The 19,526-nt window shown below is 39.7% G+C and overlaps 1 protein-coding gene across 1 annotated transcript in view; it reads left to right on the top strand.

Moving 5' to 3' along the window:
• The first annotated feature begins 17,052 nt into the window (after positions 1–17,052).
• The window catches only part of MAPRE2 (microtubule associated protein RP/EB family member 2), a 146,779-nt gene continuing 144,305 nt past the window's right edge, over positions 17,053–19,526 (top strand). Inside the window, exon 1 of the mRNA XM_054694101.1 lies at positions 17,053–17,076. The gene's annotated coding sequence lies outside the window, so the exon portion shown is untranslated. The remainder of the gene's footprint in view (positions 17,077–19,526) is intronic.

Here is a 19,526-nt window from a genome sequence, read left to right as displayed (position 1 = left end):
AGAAGGGTTATTTTAGTAATTTCCAAATTTATTCCAATAAGCATACATTATTTTTGTGTTATGAAAAAAATCATCTTAAGTAAAAATTAAACTAACCTGGGCCTCCCTGATGGCACAGGGGTTAAGCACAGCACTGTGAAGAGATCTGCAGCCTCTGCAGCATACATTCGCTCCCTGGCCAGCGAGGCGACCCACATGGTGCAGCAGACCTCTCCTGCCTCACCCACTACTCCCCTCAGCAGTGTATTTCAGTCGATCCACCTGTTCTACTCCCCACCTCTGTCTCTGGTAAATCCTCTTACCCCCCAGTTCCGTGCCTCTGACCTGTACCCCAGTCTTGTAAGCATAAATAAATAAATCTTTTTTAAAAAATTAAATTAACCCTTGTAAGGGATTTTGCTTTGAGTTGACAATTCTTAAGGCATCTCAATTCATTGATTTTCCCTTTTCATACCCCCTCTTGCATTACATCTCAATGCCTATTGCCTGCCTTTTCTATGTAGATTTCTATTCTATATATTGTGTAATTTTTAAATGATTCTTTATTTTTATCCTAAATTTAATTATTTAAATGTTTTTCAATGTAATGTCATTAAATTGATATTTTAAAATATGTGCATGTAAAACGTATTGTTTTAAACAAATTGCATTAGCTTACTACAAGCCTGCAGGCAAATACTATAAATTTGGCATGACTAACAGCACCAAGCAGCTATAGGTATAATAAATGATGAACATACTATGAGGAAATAGATAATTGTGTGCTGAATTTTTCTGTGAGAAGTGAAATTATATCCCTAGTCCTTTGAGAAGTCACTCTTCTTATTAACAAAGAGCGTGCCTTTTTCCCCAAAGCCCCACACCCTTAGGAACTATTAAGTGTGATTTAAGTTGTCAGAGGACTGATTCAAACTTTTCACCAATAAATTATTCACGTTTCCTCCAATAATGACTAATGGAATATGTAGGAAGTGTGGAGTGTATTCACATTTTGACAGTCATTTTATCAGAACACTGAAAGCACATTTTTTTCTTAAACATTTATCACTGGACTACATTATAATTGGTAGCAGACAAAAGAAAGAGAGAAGAATCATTATCTAAATTCCTAAAAAACAGAATGATGTGGTTAGGACCTCTAATGTCTTTACACACAGGAAAATCTGACATACATGCCTTATATTGTAAAAACTACAGCTAAGTGTTTATTAAATCAACATTAAGAGCCCTGAGTACATAGCACTGAGTCAGTAAAGATGAGTAAAGGGCTCTGAATGACATTTAACAAGTCAGTACTTAAACTTGATTTCTTTATCTTTACTCATAGTGAAAGCTTTTGACCTTTGACCTGGGGAAGACCACATTCCAAAGGACAGATGTGCTAAACTATATGTAGATTGTGAAAAAAAAAATGGCTCTATGTTGTCAGGCCGCACCTCTCTTCAAATTTTGTAGAGTTTCTTCATTACTACCTTCTCTGATGCAAATATAATTAGCTGTTCCAGAACATTGACTGGTCTTATAAAGTGATCTTTCATCATTTCAAAAAAGATTGCCAATGTTTCAGCCAACCTATTGCTGACTGCCATGGAGCTACCAATCATCAGGGCCAGCCACTCAAGCAAGCAGCACAAACCTGGGAGAATAAAAAGATGTTTAGATAAAGATTGTAATGTGTCTATGTAACAACTGGGGATGGGGCCTGGGATCTTGCGTTTATAAAAAGCTGCTAATTGGGGGTGATGCAGTTGTCCTAGGACCACGTTATACATGAATGTCAAGGCTTTATCCTACCACACAACTGGAAGTTGGTTCTTCATAGGGAAAATAAAATAGCAATCTGTGCATAAGAGCCTTTGAAATCTTTTCCCCCGAACAGCTAACACACCATCTTCAGCAATCTCCTTACTCGTTGAACCCAACTACTTCTGAACTAATATTTGACATGGAAAATGAAAGAAGTTAATTGATTCTATTAATAAAAATCAGTGGTGGAATTTTTCACTTTTTAGTTAGTGAATGCATGATATGTGTTGACTAGAAAAAGTTTTAATGTGGCAAATTACTTATATTTTAAAACTATATTATGAAGAAATCAAGTTTAAGTACTGACTTGTTAAATGTCATTGAGAGCCCTTTACTCATCTTTGAGCCACAGAAATGTTAAGAACACAGAGAAACAAAGGAAAGGGTCAGATAGAGCCAAACCAACAAACCTAGAATTCTGTAAAAATGAGGCTACCAGAGGAGGTAGGGAAGAGGAAAGAGCAGAATGGGCAGGATGCATTATGGACTATGGTGGGGGACTATGGTTTCCTGGAGGTGGGTGTGATGTGGCAACAACACCTAAAATGAGGTGATCCTATACCTCTAAATCATATATGGTATTACTGCAATTAAATAAATAAGAAATGTAACAATTAATGAGGTCATTCTCAAAGGCAGAGAATAATTTCAATCAGAACACACATTTGCCTATTTACTTGAAACAGAAATATGTAGAAGTAACATTTTCCCCTAACAGATTTTCCTCTAGAAAGGAGGGTGTGCTGGCTTTATTAATTCTGTTGCTAACTACCAATAAATTTCTGTAAAATGTCATGAATCTCACTAACATTATTTATAGAACTTAAACCTCTGCTCTAGAAATGAGTTTTTATGAGCACTTTGAATTCTCAAAAAGCATACAAACACATAAGAACTAAGCACAGTTTACACCAACACATGGGTGAAAAACCCTTTATCAAGGAGAATCTAAAATATATCATTTTGCCAAATATCTTGCTAGTAAGACCCCTTTACACTTTATTTTATGTGTGTTATATATATCAATGTTTACCACATTAGAAATTAAAATGAGAAATCTAAGTATTTTAAATAACAATAATAAATCCATGACATGCTAACAAAAATAATACATTTTTTTGAAAAACAGCTATATTTTCAAAACCAAGTGATATTTATGGAGGAAGTGCCAGTGTTTGATAATTTGCTAATCTCTTTAAAGTTTGAGTTAATAGAAGACATCTGGATTGGAATGACTTCTGAATGCCATCATTTGCAATGTGCTGTTTGTTTAAAGTATGAAGAAAATTCTGCTGCTCAGGGATATTAAGTTGGAAAACAGAAGATTATTTTATAAATCTTTTGAGGTAAATGTGGATATTCTTCTCTGATATTATACCAAAATTCAGCAAGTGGTAGTTTCTTAAAGATGAATTGCCATGTGGAGTCTGAAACATGGTAATTGAACCTTTCTGTCCTGTTAGATTAAAATCCATAGTTCTATCTTGCCCCATGATTACTAATATAACTTTATAACATCATGCACTGGGCATTTGAAAAATATTGTTCACTGAATTATGCAACTCTTCCAAACTTTGTCACATTTTATTATGTAATCTTTTTATATCACCACCAATAATCATCACACCAATTTCATTGCAAGAGTATCTCATCACAACAAATTGGAAATCTGTCTGGCTCATAATAGCAGATTCAGATTTCCCAAAATTCTAATTTGCACTTGAAAAGATTGTTTTAACACTGCCTACAAAGGCAAATGTCAGCTTTTCTGCTTAAAGTGACAGTCTTGTCCATTCACTTTTTGAGAAATATGTGTGCCAAATACCCAAGTCCAAATGTCTGTATTTGTTGAACAGTCATTCTTTGAAGTAAAATGCTGTATGTACCATAGGGAAAAAAGACTAGTGCAGTTTGCATTTCAACCACAAGGCATGTAGGCATTCTTAAGTGAAAACTTGGTTTTTGCCCCATAGAACAAATGTCTACACAGCGATAAGGCAAATAACACCTTAGAATTACTATGAAATAATTTTGAGTTCTCAGACTGAAAGGGGTATCAGGGTCCCTAAATGATCAATAGACCACTCTTAAGAAGCACTGCTATAAATGATTATATGAACAGCTCAAGAGTTTAAAACTGATGGAATTGATGCACATAATGCCCTGGGAAAACTTACAATGTAGATGAGCCAAGATTAGAAAACAGCAAATGACGCAGGACTCACTATTTTCGTTACCGATATCCCCAGTCTAAAGCCAGAACTCTCCAAGCTGAATGAGATCAGGCCTGGAGCAACCTGAACTTACTACTATGTCCACTATCTCCAGCCTCCTCAGTCCCTCCTATGACTGACTGGGAAGCTACTTCTCAAGTGGTTCCAGACCAGAACATTTTCTAAGGGCAGATCCCTGCTCTCATACACCTCTACCTTGCTTCAAGTAAGATCCTTGAAATAAATCTGCATCTGAATTCTCTCTTTCATCTCTTTACTTCCAAAGCTTAGTTTCCATCCATGTCCTTTCCATTCAAATTATCCTTCATTTTGGACAAGAGGCCATAACCAGTTGTGGTCCCAATTGGACATGGCATTTCCTTTGGATAGGAAATAACTGTTCTCAGTCTCCAAGGTCATTGCTAGACTCTCTCCTTATTTTATGTACTTGGGAGTTGTTCATTATCACCCTCTATTATGGTGGACCAGATAGCCATGCTCTTACTGAAGTCCAAGCACTTACCAGTGGTAATGCACCATGAAGCGTCAGTTCAGCCTAATGTGCTTGAGGAAAACGTACATTAATGATGTCAGTGCAGTATGAAACAAAAGAGTATTTGAGACTGTCCAGATGAAACTGGTAGACCCATGTCAGTTGATTCAAAGATGAAAATAGAACCCTGGATTTGATTGCAAGTGAAAACTGAAATATTTTGGTGCTGTTTTTCACTCCTATCAATTTATTTTAGTCTGCATAACAGACTACTCTGGCCTGAATGTGCTAACTCATTAGCCATTTTATTTATACAGTTAGTCAAGAGACAAATATGGCCCCAATTTTGCGTATATATATTATGCAAAAGGACAGGTAAATTACAAAAAAAAGAAGAAGAAAGGAAAGGATAGGATGCTTGCACAGAAACAAGCAGGCAGAAAGAGTTGCCCCTGAACAGGACAGGTTTGTTAAAAGATGCTTGTATAGACACAGGTGGGGCAGAAGAGCTGCCCTAGTTTTGCTTTTTAAAAAAAAATTCAGACCTAGAGAGGTAATCGAAAGAAATGTTAGCTTTTCCTCAGACTCAGCTTTAGCTGGTTTAACACTCTTTTGAAAGAATATTAAACATGATTCACTTGCTCTCTACTTTCTGAGGGGATTAATGAAGGATAACAGAGACTAAGCTTCAGTCCTGGATTCTGTTCAGAAGAGGTTGGGTAAGGCTGTGGAGACAATTCAGAGAAGTTCCTCCAGACTCGATGCCTATCAACTTAATATCATGACAGAGAGTTGGACAGGATACTGACTACCCAGTAATTTTAATGGTCTGAGAAAGTGGATAATGAAGTAAATCTGTTCACTTACAACCATGTAATGGGCCAGGACCATCAACTGTAATCACAGCTAATGGCTCATTGAAACTGCCTTCATGCAAACCAAGGATATAGCAGAGATTCAATTCATTTTTCAGAGTTTATATTTGCCAAAATATACAGAGTGCTACTGAGTATTTGTAGGGATCTCCATCCCACATCTGCAGCCACTTAACAATGCTGTACAGGGGAGACCAGCTTCTTTCCACATGGGAAGCACTGTCTGCCTAAAAGGATTCCATTTGGGATATATCTATCTGGCAGCATTCATATTTCAGAGGACCACTCAGAATCTCTTCTCAGGGATCCCCACTTGATTTTCTAAACATGCGGAGCTAATCATTTCCTTCAACAGCTAATGAGATTTCGCTAAATATCTAATTTTATGGTGAAGTCACTAACCCCTCCTCTAAAGTCAGAAAACATGACACCTTCTCCATAAAGGTCCTAAGAGTCCCCAATGTATTAAACTGAGTTAGGGCTTTTCTCATACTGGTCCATAAGCAACTTGTAGGCAGCAATTCTGGAATTTAACTTGTGTTCTCTATAGTGCCAACTCAAAGGTTTTGCACATAATGGATGTTCAAGTATATGGAAAGTCTAATGCTTGACATGTGATTGCCAAGTGACTTTGTAAATCAGAAGAACTGATTCTGTTGTTTTTTTTTTTTTCTACACACAGGCATTATTTGTATTGTTAAGGATTTGGTCAGAACACCTTATCACAATTAATTGTACTTTCTTAGCATATCTTCAGAATATACAGTAATTAGAAAGTGTCTCAGACATAAAGTTTTATTTTAAAAAATTTTATTGACAATTGATAACATGTGCCTCACATTAGGCTATGGTGTTTACAAAATTTTAGATAATGAGAAGTTTCCATATGGTTATCACATTAATATAAAACCAACCAATTCATGTGTTGCCAGTAATAATTTCCTTAAATCTCTCCTGCACATACTCCTTAAAAAAATTTAATTTAATCATGTCATATATTAAATAAAATTTTTCTGTTTTCATTGTTAATGTCTCCTGGTACCAGAAAAGTCCTAATTCTCCATTCTTGTTCACTTATTTGTTCTAAAATAGGTATATTCATGCCCAGCAGTACTAATTCCTCTCTAAGCAAATTCCTGTCTGTCTATATATGCATGACTCATATTCTTTCCTTCGTTTAGTGATCCAAGAAACATGTTTATTCTATTCCTTCACATCTACATCTGGGAGTCTTATTAGCACAAGTAAAAATAAATAATTTAGCTTAAATAGTTCAGTTTAGCAAATCTGTCTTCCCCTGAAAATTCACACTCACTAGCTTGCCCTCTAAAAATGCCTCATAGTTATTTTAAAGGTTTTGGCAATTTTGGAAATGTTAATTTGTTTAAAAATCTGTAAAATAAAACCTACAATAGTCTCATTTTATATAAACACGTAACATCATATAAGACCAAAAACCTTAAGAAGTGGGAAGTAATGTTTTCAGGGATGCTGGAAGTTCCATATTAATGTTCCTAGGACCATGCCACTTCAGGGCCTGTGGGCCAGATGTCCAATCCCAGGTATCTGTTTTCATTTCCCTAAAGGCTTTTTCTAGCCACTTTGCAGCAGGTCAAAATTACTAGGGAATTAGCATCACAAAGCAGAAGTTCTCCACCAATATCAAAAGAGGTTTGTAAATAAAGACCCCAGATGTCTTGCCCTGAAGAGAGGGCAAGTGACTGAGGTGTATGCTACACATTCCCCCCAAAGAACTCCCCAGGAGACTAAGTCCTGTACCCCACAATGGGTTGGTCATGTTAGAATTGAATGACTCACCAGTGAACATGCAACAAGAGCTTCATTGCTGGTGGTGGGTGGCCTGGTAACAAATCTTGGCATGCTGTAGCCCGATTAATGAGACTCTCACCTGTGACAAACTGGGTCATGACACAGGTGGAAGAGTGTGTCTTGGATTATGCAATATCTTCAGCACTTAGGAGACTTAGGGATTCCACCCCAGAACTCCAAACAAGAATTCTGAAATTTACCTGTACTGCTAAAGCCATCTCCCCTCACCTCTACCATGCCTGTTGCTGAGAAAATGAAAAAGCACTTGAAAAGTCCTTGGACTGCATAGCAAAAGAATAATTCCCACTGGGAGATCTACCTATTACTAGGGGAAAAGGTGGCAGGTATTCTTGAAAGTTGTGATGGTTAATTTTGTGTCACCTTGTCAAGCCACAATGCTCAGTTGTTTGGACAAACTCTAGTGTAGTGTGACTCTGAGGGTATTTCTTAAATGGGATGAAAAGAAATTCATGCCATAATATGAGTGAGCCCCAGCCAATGAGTTGACGGCTTTAGGAGAAATAACCGAGGTTTCCAAAAGAAAAAAGAATTCTCAAGACTACAACATCAATTCTTACCTTAGCAAGGTTTCATTTGCTAATAGTTTTCCCTATAGATTTCCAGCCTGTCAGCTAGTGCTGGCATCCTCGCTCCCCTCCTCCCTTCCAATCTCTCTCTGTATGTATATATACAAAATAACTGTAAAAAATAGAAAATAGATATTCCCTGTAATACAGGAATAAAGGAATAAATCATTCTAAAATATATTTTCTCTGACTTTGTCTACTTTCCTATACATAGAAATATAAGAAAACATTTTACTTAAATAACATCATGCTGGATATACATCGCCCCTTAATAGTTCATGTGACCATTTTTTTCCATGCCCCTAAATATTTTAACATGACTTATTTTAGCAGCTACCCTATGATTCATCATATAGCTGTTGAATGATTTAACTATTCCTGGGCTTTTTAATGATTGCATTTTATTCTTTAAATACAAATCCCTCTCTGCTGAAGTGAAAGCCAGCAAGGCACTGCCTCTGAAATCGGAGGTCCCTAGAGGTCAGGATCTAAAATGTTGCATTTGGCAGATGCACACCTGCCAAGTAATGTTGCATACATTACATATGTACAGGGGTTTTTTGTTTGTTTTTGTATGTCAAAAAAATTGTTGCTCTTGGCTCCACTTGGTGCAGACTAGAGCTGACTATAAATAAAGAGCACACTGCCCATTCAGACTTCAGCAGAGTGAGTCTGACATGGCCTCAAAAAAAATCACCATTCTGGAGATAACCAAGATCTGATACCCAACAAAGAAGTCTGCAGCAGATGCACACACCTGGCTCCTGCTACCATGTCATGGTGACTATTAACAGCATGCATTTGTTTCCAAGTAACATAGTAATGTTTGCAACTTGTCCAAAATTCGTTTACTCTCATAAGATTTTATAAGAATGAAAAAAAAATCAATGAAAAAAATTAAGGAGTGAGAAGAGTTATGAATGGGCCTATGAAATCTCAATAGGAACAGACTCCGGATTCTGTATTTACTCATTTATACTCCCAATTATGAGCTAAAACTACATGTGCACTCATGGGTGGTGAGCAGAATGGATGTTTTTGGAGAACAAAGAAACACATGCTCGCGTGGCAAACCACGTTAGTGTTTCTGTGAAGCACAATTAACTAGGGAGCATCAGAACCTGACTCCCCCACTACAGATTTTACTTTCCATCCATTATCTTCACCTCCGGAGGTCCTGATCCAAGTCCCCTGAGCCAACATATGACTCCCAGCAGCTGGATTTCTCTGAGAGAGTTAAGTGGCATTATTTCCAATTACTTGCCTCAGACTTTAGTTAGGGGAGGGGGACCCATTTTGTGAAAGGGTGATAATAATGGCAAGAATTAATCTGTGGATGTGGTTAAATGCAATTTTAGAATTGTCTGTAAGTGTAGCATATGAATAGCACTTCATTGCTACAGATAGCCATTGTCTTCAAGAAACTGATTTCTAGGCCTCCAGCCTGATTTTTTAAATATACAACAGTTTATACATTTCCTTTTATTTATTCACCTATTTTCCATATACTAGAGAAGACTGTTGTTTATGAATGCTGGATTTATATTTTAAGACAAAAACTTAACCTTCTTACCTAAATATTGCTGGAACACTGACATAAGATGTTTATGGTCATTAGTATATCTGTAAGGTAAAAGAAGGTTGAAAGTAGAAAGGATCTTTCTACTCGGTGCAGAAAGATTAAAACTTGTTGTGTACGTGGAAGTAACTACATTAAATAAACATATTACATAGAGTGTTTTTTAAAGATTAACAGTTAATAAACTATAGAGAAGTAGTACAATATATAGTAAAGAAGATCTTGATTTTAAAAATGTGGAGGATAATTCAAATCAAGACATTATGAATATAGCCCATTTCTTTACTTATGTATTGATTCTATCATTCAAAAATATTTACTTATCATCCATCATGTCCCATATAGTTCTAAACACTGGCACTAGTACAGTAAACAAAAGTCAAAATTTCTTGCCCTCATAGAGCCTCCATTCTAGTGGAAAGAGATATGTCACTCACCAAATTTATATCAATTTAATAAGAAGACAGTGCATAATAAGACAGATGCTAAATAATAAAAAGCTGCACAACCACAATACAAGAAATTTCAATTTTTAAATAAATATCTATGGGGCATTGTTTATTTACAAAATCATATTTCTCAGATAAATATTAATAGAGTTGTATGAACCTGAAAATTGAACTGGTAAATTATCTGTTGATGTTTAACAAGTACAAGGTATGGAACTGGGGAAAATGATGTGGTAGGATAAGCATCTTCATAACTTAGCAAGCGCATGATATGGTGGGTTGTTCGACAACATGGAGAAGATGGATGTAAAGTGGACATCAAGCCATGGTTTTACAAAGCCTGTGATTCCTGAAGAAGAGAGCAGAATTAGAAAACATTCACAATTTCTATAATGACAAAATAAACAATGGAATATTTTGAGCAAATATTGGCTGGTTTGGACAGTTTTCATATATAAAAAGACAGAATGTCATATAAGAGAGAAACTTTCTTACACTAAACTGTAGTATAGATAACTCGAAAAATAATGAAATACTAAACATGGGAAACCATCCAAGGACAAGAGACTTGTAAAGAAGTCAAGCTAACCCTAAACTAAAATTCTAAGAGTGTCTATTTAGTGATGATGTCTTATTGTTACGCAATGGTAAGTTAATGCTTAAGTATTTTCATGTCATCATCAGCATAAGTTCTAAGCTGTTGTCTTTAAAAGAAAGAATTTTTTTTAAGTCAGTAGTTGTAGAAAGAGCTTCAGATCAAGAAATTAAAACTACTATAACATCTGTATTTCCAAGCACTCCTGAGTTTCAGATCTATATTTAAAACACCACTAGTCATTTCCCAGAAATCTCTTGGGCATCTCTGACTTGGCTTGTCCTAAATTCAACTCTGTATGGTATTCAACATCCTCTTTCTTCATCTCAAATAGCAGTTCCACCATCTATTCAAACTGGCAAGATTCAAACCTTCAAATCCCTACCTCTACTGCTCTCTCTCTCTCTCTCTCTCTCATATACACACATGTGCACACACAGACACACACACACACATACATACTCCTACTGAAAAATTTTTCTTTTGTTTTATTTTATTTTTTGTTGAGGTAACCCTTTCAGTGTTGTGGACCCCAACCTTCCCTCCCTCAGAATTCCATATGCCTGGTAAGTCTCTCTGTCTGGCTGACATAGAGACCACACAACACCAATGTCATTCGATGTGCTACTAAAAGTAAAGCCTGAATCATTTCTCATCTTCTCAGATAATTATCCAAGTTTTCACTTTCTTCCAACATCCAAATGTTTCATCTAACCAACCCCAGAGTGTTCTCACCCTACTTTGAAGATCCCCTGGCCAATATATTACATCCAAACATCTCAGCTCTAATCAAGTTTTTCCTAATCAGTTCCCATTGACCTCTCCACACATTCAGCCACACTGAACTGCTCATCATTCTCAAATCTCTGATCATATCGTTACTTTCACATTCTGCCCTCACATTATCTCATTCCAAGTCATCCTCAACTGGTATACACCTTTTCATCTTTCAAGACCCAACACAAGCAATAGTCCTTCTCTGATGTTCTTCTTGACTGCGCAGTGTTGTCTTAGCATTTTGCTTGTACCTGTTCATCCCCCTCAAGCCATACTTGCATACATCTGTCCTTCCTGATGCAGTCAGCCCCTGGAATCCAAAGACCATTTGGGCAATTGCAGCACCTACCAAAGTGAATGCCCAGTAGAATGCATCAAGAACTGGAATAAATGACAACTTAGAATGAATGAAGCAAATTTAAAATTAGAGAAGCCAAAGAAGAGCAAATTTCTGTTGAAAAATCAAAGATGTTATGTTTATAGATGTCAAATTATAACTCTACACACTTGAAACATGTATAATTTTGTAAACCAATGTTACCTCAATAATTTATTTTTCAGGGCCTCCTCTGGTGGTGCAGGCGGTTGAGCTCAGTGCCATGAAGCTGTTCTGCAGCCTCTGCAGTGCCAGTTCGGCCAGCAAGGGTCCCACATGGCATGGCAGACCTCTCCTGTTACACCCGCTTCTCACCTCAGCAGTGTATTTCGTCAGTCTGCCTGTTTTGTTCCCTGCTCTATCTCTGGTGAATTCTCTCACCCTCCGTGCATCTGGCCTGTACCCCAGTTCTTGTATAAATAAATAAATCTTTGAAAAAAATAATAATAATTTATTTTTTAAAAAAGACCATTAGAAAAGAGATTTTGAGGAGACCCAATGTATCAATTACTATTATTCTCACACTGGTTGACCCACACATGAACAGGATTTAGGGAAACTGTAAAGAAAATGTGATTGACAATGTAATGTTTAATAAATCAAGAATAACTTTCAATTAAAGCTGACTATGTCCCAAGGATCCCAAGATGAGATGGTGGTGGTCCCATTGGCCACTAGAAAGCCATTTGGAATTTGGGTTCCATGGAGCCTCTTTAACTGTTCAACATCTGTTTTAAGCAGGAGATATATACATATATTTATATACATATACATATATATACATGTATATATATATATAAAGCCCATACAATGAAACCCCACCAGAGTGAGATTATGCTTAGTATATGTATGCATGTATGTATGTATGTATGTATGTATGTATGTGTGTGTATATATCTCTCTCTATATATATATATATGGTGGTGTTTCATTATATGGGCTTTATTTTAAGATTTTATTTATGTTTGTTTTTTAAAGATTTATTTATTCAAGTACTGGGTACAGTCAGAAGCGCGAGAGGGTGAGAGAATTCAGCAAAGCCAGAGCGGGGAAAAGAACAGAACAGGCAGACTGACGAAATACGCTGCTGAGAGAAGCAGCAGGCGGCAGGAGGGGTCTGCACGCCATGTGGGACCCTCGCCAGCGGCCGGGGATCGAACCGGCACTGCAGAGGCTGTGGGCAGCTTCGCAGCCCAGTGCTCAACTGCTGTGCCACCAGGGGAGGGCCCTGGGCTTCTTTTTTTAATGTGGTATAGAATCATAGTCACTTCTGTTATACAATGACTTTGCATGACCCAAGGTAACATTTTGCTCCTTTTAATGTATATTATGCATAGCCTTTGACGTATATACTAATATATATTATATACTAAGCATAATCTCACTCTGCCAATCTATGTTGCTTTCTGGAGGCTGTGGTTCTTGCTAGAGGATATAGCTAGTAATCAGAACTTGGTAAGTCATTCTTAGTCCACTCTTTGTCTATAAAACATGATTTTTCTAGCTAAATCACAAATATTTACTCATAAGTTTCCACACAATGTTTTGAAGTTTACACTGTTTTTTATTTCAACTTTCAACATGTAATAAAATGCTAGACTCTTTCCAAGGAAATCATCCCTGTGAAACTATCATCTTATGCCACCATGCAACTCATCTTGATGAGTGTTATCATATCTTAATAATGAGCATTTCCATCTCAGTCTTACATGGTATTACTGATTCATTTATATGTAGTTCACTGTAGCACATCTCTTGAGGTTAATATTTACACAGAAAACATTATTACAGCTTAGCAGGACTCAGCTAAAAATAAATCAGATAAAAAAAAAAGGATTTGAGCAAGCAGCTTAAATATTAATGAATAAACTGCTTCTCCTCTTTAATTCCTTATGTTAGATATTTGTGAACTGTGTGATCGAAACTCAGAATGTAAGTTTTAGGAACATGCTAGTTTACATAAAAATGTTTATTTGGAAACACTCATAAATGTTTATGAGAGTTAAGTGTTTTTAAAAGGATGTCATGCTGGGATGTGGTCAGAGATAATATAACATTGTGGAGACCAAAGCACTACTCCATGCCCAGCAACACATTATACTATCTTACATCTGTATAGCATTTTAGAATGTACAGAATTCAATGCTTTGTCTCTTTGCTTCTTTCACAACTAGGTACCTTCCTCAAACTGGTAATCTTTGCTCTTGCTCACCCTCTATTAACAAGACAGTTTTCAGTTTAATTTTATCCCTAACCTTCCTATGTGAAGTGTGGTAGATATTAGTCATGCTCAACAAGATTTCTACTTTCCCATTACTTCTGAGAACATATTCCTTAAAGGTTAGCATGTGACTTCCTTCAACCAATGAAATGTGAGAAATGATCTGTGTCAATTCTTGGTGGAAACACTTAAGGTTTGGTGCATAGTTTTCCACATTCTCCTTTGGCTGGAGAGATCACAGGAATGAATCAGGCTAGGATGAGTCACCATGAGAGCTATCCTAGAGACTGCATGAGCAAGTAATGAATGTTACCACTGAGATGGTAGTGGGGTTTGTTGCCCACTCTGACTAATTCAGTCTCTCACTAGCTCAGTTCATAGTGATCACTATTTATGAGTAGTTCACAGCTACATATGTGGCTGTTACTTCAGTAAATTGTGCTCGTATGTGAGTTGACCCCAGTCCTCTTGAAGGTAGTATCTCACAGAAATATCTGGAAAGACCAGGGAGGTAACTGGGATAAATCATGCTATATGTCCCAGGTTCCTGAATTAGTTAGCACCAAGGGCTTCCCAACACAAATAACCATCTTGATTTATTACTAGTGATGTATCAGTTTTACTGGAGAGTGGGAGTACAATTTAAAACACATGGAAACTTCTAGGCTAGTGGAAAATTTGATAGAAATGCCTAGCAATTGTTGTTGTCCCAATCCTTTTGCTCTTGGAGAACATACATGTAACCCCTCCACTACCTCCAATTGCAACTCAAGCAACAGAGAATGCAGAAATGGGTCTCAGATTAAGAATGAGGTCATGGATGTAATCAGAAGTAATCTCACACACTTCAAAGATGAACAAATGACATGAATAAAATTTCCAAGGAAAATGGCAGAAAGTGAGAAAAAATTTAAAAATGCTACAAAATGAGACTTAGGAAACACTTATATTTGGGAAGCAGAGAAAAAGAGAAGCAAGGGATACATGAGAACTATGATGACATTGCCCATTCATTTTGAGAGCTAAGAATACCCTCTCTTCATTAATAAATTCATTTAAATTTAAATTCCAAGGTTTTTAATGAGGATAAAAAATGTGCTCCTCCTTAACAATCCATTTACTCTGACAGGAAACTGGGCATTATCTGTAATAAAAAGCAAAATGATGTTTTAATAATGTCCCAGAAATAATTTCTCAAGATTTAAAGTTTTGTAGAAGACAGAACTTTCAACACGTATGACTTGCTCTGCATTGTAATCATTTGTTTACTCAACAAACTGATTCTACACATCTAGCTGGCACTAGGCACTATGGGGGGTGCAATCATCATTCTTAATCTGGCTGCCTCAATCCACGCCCGTTTCATTTCACAGGCTGCTCCTTCTGTGGGTATGACGGGCTTTCTGCCAGCTTTTTGCCTGCAAGAATGACCCCAAGGATTAATCAGACACTACTTCCTAACTCTAGGTATGTGTACAGGCACTACACCTGGTGCTTTAATACAAGTACTCCTATTTAATCTTCAAGAATGAAGTGGATATTACATCCGAACTATTTTGCAGCTTGGGAGGCTTAATGTTAAGAAACTTGCTTAAGATCACACAGCTATTAAGAAATGCAGTCAGAACTCAAAATAAGCTAGCCAATGGCATAGTGGATGTGCTCAGCCTTGCTACTTAAAATGTGGTCCTGAAAAGAGCAGCACTGACATTATCTGGTAGTTTGCTAGACATGTAGAATTTCAGGCTAAACCCCAGACCCACCCAGCCAGGATCTGGCTCGACAATGTCTCTGTCCATTAAAGTTGCGAAGCTCTGTGCTAAGTCACTCCATTAGGAAGTATTCATTTTAAGGGATATGGGAGACAAGGAGACAATCTTTCCCTTGAGTTGCAATTGGGCTTGGGGGTGCTGGAGGGGTTACATATGTGTTCTCCAAGACCAAAAGGTAGGAATGAAGTAATGGGACAACAGGTTTCTTGCTGTTTCAAACACTAGAGATCAGCAAGGGTTGGAACTCTCCCAAAAGCAGCTTATACAGAGCTGAGTCCTGAAGCCAGGACATTCTCTCAATTCATTTCATTAAAAATTGGTTCTGTTCCAAATGGACAAGGGCCCACACCAATAAACTGGAGTTACTTCTCCAGCCTGGATTCCATTTTGCAAACAGAATCTAAATATCAACAGCACCAACAAGCAGATTTGAAACCTCAATAAAACTTGCTATTATTACATTGTTGGTGGCATTTTTCGGCTTGGAATTGCCTGATTTAATAACATTAACAATCATGACAAAGCCAGTCCCAGGATACAGGGGTGTGTGTGTGTGTATAATTTTATATATTTTTTACATCATTTTTCATTTTTGCACAATGTATGCTTTTTCATCTTGGTTATAGTCATCATACAATTCCCACCCCCTTATTTATTTATTTATAATTTTTTTTGGTGGGACCCACTCGCAGCCCAGCGCTCAACCGCTGCGCCTCCAGGGGAGGCCCTCCCCACCCCCTTACTTTGATTGTAATCCCTCTTACCCTCCCCGCCCTCCAGAGTGTCTGTGGCTTAGAGTTGCTTGTTGATTTTGATTTTTACTTTATTATAATTAGTCTTTCTCCTGCTCCCTTATTTACGTTTTCTAAATTCCTGCTATGGAAACAACCCAAATGCCCAAAAATAGATGACTGGATCAAAAAGATGTGGTACATATACACCATGGAATATTACTCAGCAATCAAAAAAGTTAAACTCATGCAATTTGCAGCAACATGGATGGAGCTGGACGGGATCATGCTCAGCAAACTAAGCCAGAAAGAAAAAGAAAAAAATCCGGATGGTCTCACTCATAGCAGGGATACAAGTTTTAATTCACTAGCCCTGGCTATGGCATCACCTTTTCAAGCCCCTCTTCTGTGAGCGCCTGTCTGCACGTCTCAGGCGGGGCAGACAGCCCAGTTTATTTCACCGCCTGGCATTTAACTGCCTGCCACCAACTCCCCCTCGCTTCCTCAGGCCCTAATCAGCATGCAAACTGAATCACCTTGCAGACGAATCACCTCAGACCAACCCAGATCTCTGCCCCTCTGAGGTCCCCACTCGCGCCCGCACTCCCGAGAAAGGGAGGCGCAGCCCCGGGGGCGCGTGGACTCGCCGGCTGCAGCGGTGGCGGACGGCGAGTCACGTGCGGCGATGGGGCGGAGCGTGGCCGCGCGAGGGGGTGGAGAAAACAAAGCCCCCAGCTGTCAGTCGGGGAAGGAGGCGCCCGCGCCGGAGCAGGTGAGTCAAGTGCATTTAAAGCGGTACCGCCCTGGCGCACCCCGACACCCCTCGCCCTGGCGCAGTTCCTCTCAGGCTGGCCCCTGAGAGCGTCTCCTCCCGCCTCCCGGGAACTTCGGTCTGTGGGTCCCGAAGCCAGCGGGACCCGGGGTCTCGCAACCCAGCAAGAAGTAATCCAGGGGTGTGCGTAGCAGACCCTGGGTGTCCACCCGCCAGGCGCTCGCGGGCAGCCGCTCTCCTGGGGGCCCGGTGCTCTCACCCACGGAAAGGGGAGGGAGTCGGGGCTGCCACGCTGGCAGGAGCAGAGTGGACTTGCTCGGGGGCTAAAGACAGGGGGTGTCCAGGACGGGAACCCTCGGCGCTGGTGAAGGAGGGGGCCTGGCGGGCGAGAGCCTGCAGCCGGCTGGGGCGCGGAGTTGGAACGCAGGGTCGGGAACCCGCGGCGCGGTCGGGGCTGCGCGCTCCGGGGCAGGCCAGAAGTGCCGCGCGCGGGAGTTCGCGGTGGAGCAAGCCCTGTACCCCCAACCCTGCCGCCCTTCGGGGGCTTTCCCTCTGGCGGAGAACTGCTCCCCACTCCCCAATCGGCTTCGGTTCCCGCTCAGGCTTCCGGGGTTCGAGACCCAGGAATGGGGTGTGTGGGAAAGAGAGAGGGTTATTATTTTGAGCCCAAGTGGTTCTTCTTCAGGAAGCAATTTGCGCACAGAGCAGCGATTCCCCCACTCTGGTTTCTTAGGGAATTCTTCAGTTCACGAGTAGAGGGGCTGCACCAGGACCAGAAATCCCATAAAAGGCGGGGAGAAAGAGTGGGCACCGAGAGACCCTCCCCTCTGGACCTGGAGCGCTCAGTTGCAGACTTTCAGACCCCAAGGAGCTCAAATAATTAATTCAGTTACCCACTGAGTCACTTTGCCAGTCCCATGCCAAGGGCCTCCCAGCGCAGAGCTGCAACCTCAGAAGAAGGGGCGCTGCAGCCGATGGATCAGAAGTCTTTGTCCTAACCCCGGTCCCTTTCTGTGAGTCCTCGCCGGGTCAGTAGAGCGTAGGGTAATTAATATTCCGAACATTAGCCATCCCTGCACCTCAGCACCAGTCAGCATTGCTCTCCCCTCTCTGCGAGTTTTCTGCGTCTCTTGCTCACGCGCTCTCCTTTTGCAAAAAGAAAAAGGAACGTGATCCACATTCGCTAGGCAATTGGAGGCCACTAAACGCACTGTAGCGTAGTCACGTAAAATAAAGGGTTAATTATTCAAACCTGCACGCGTCCGCCCGCCGCGCGGAGACGGAAGAACTTTCTTGATTAGCATAGTATCTGCCCTTGGGCCCCGCTGCGAGGCGGCTGTTGGGTCCCAGTTGAGGTGAAACGTGCAGTCCTGTCTTGTTAGAGGTTTGGACGCAGCACCTGCTTCTAATCTGAGAGGACCAAGGCTTACAACTTTGCCGAACAAGACATTGAGGAATGAAACAGAACAGAGATCAAAAGGTAACCGAAGGAATAGCAACTGTTGAGATGCTTCTCTTGGACATTAAAATAAGCTGAAGTTTTAGCAAGTGGGGAATGGTCCTTGTGTAGTCAGTGGCCTTTCTGGAAGTAACCCCATCTCTTTGCTAGCATTCTTTTCTGCCAAACTAATTAAGGTATCAGTTAAGGGCTATGTGTCAGTAGATCTCCAAGATTTGGGAGCCCACCAAGTGGCCATTAGGTAAGCTTGAGTAGTAGGTTTCACTTACATAGGAAGAGCCATGTTTTTCATAGCAGATTCCCAAACTGCACTGTCTGTTACAATTACCTGGGAAACTGAAAAATTCTAACTAGCCTTATCTTAAGGACATGAGAACCAGGCATAGGTTTTTTTGTTGTTGTTTTTTTAATTTCCGGGTGATTTCATTGTGTAGCAAAGTTTGAGAACCGCTGACATAGGAAGAGTTCAGTGACCAGGAGCTGCAAGCATTGCAAGACAAGACACCAGTTTAACTACTTGGGTGGGTGGGGAAAAGACTGAAACTGGGGTGCAGGTGACGCCGTAAGCTTGAGGACTGTAATCTGGCAGATTGACAGTCCAAGACACCTGCCATACTATTTTTCACTCTCCTCTGCCTACATTCGGACTCTTATTGGAAAGATCGAAGTTCACTCAGTGTAGTGTTCCTGCATGGTTGCTAAGGAGATGGGTAGGAACTTTTCATTCCATGATGAGTCAAGTGTAGCAGGCAGTGAGGAAACCCAGCAGAAACTAACTCAGACCAGCCTGGTGAGTCAGCAGGCTGCACTCCAAGGCAGAGTCAGAGTCAGGGAATAGGAAGTAATTACATCAAGTAGCTTATTGACTGGTACTACTCCACTCCCTTGAAAGCAAATTTGGATATCTGATCAGGATCTGTGTGTGTGTGTAGGAGCCACTCCCTTTTCCAGCACCCATTCTACCTGCTTCACAGGCTTCTCTCCTGTTAGA

The sequence above is a fragment of the Talpa occidentalis genome, unplaced genomic scaffold, assembly GCF_014898055.3.
Source record: "Talpa occidentalis isolate TD23 unplaced genomic scaffold, MPIMG_talOcc4v2.1 talOcc4.13, whole genome shotgun sequence".
Taxonomy (NCBI): Eukaryota; Metazoa; Chordata; class Mammalia; order Eulipotyphla; family Talpidae; genus Talpa; species Talpa occidentalis.
This window is presented reverse-complemented; position numbering and strand designations above follow the sequence as displayed.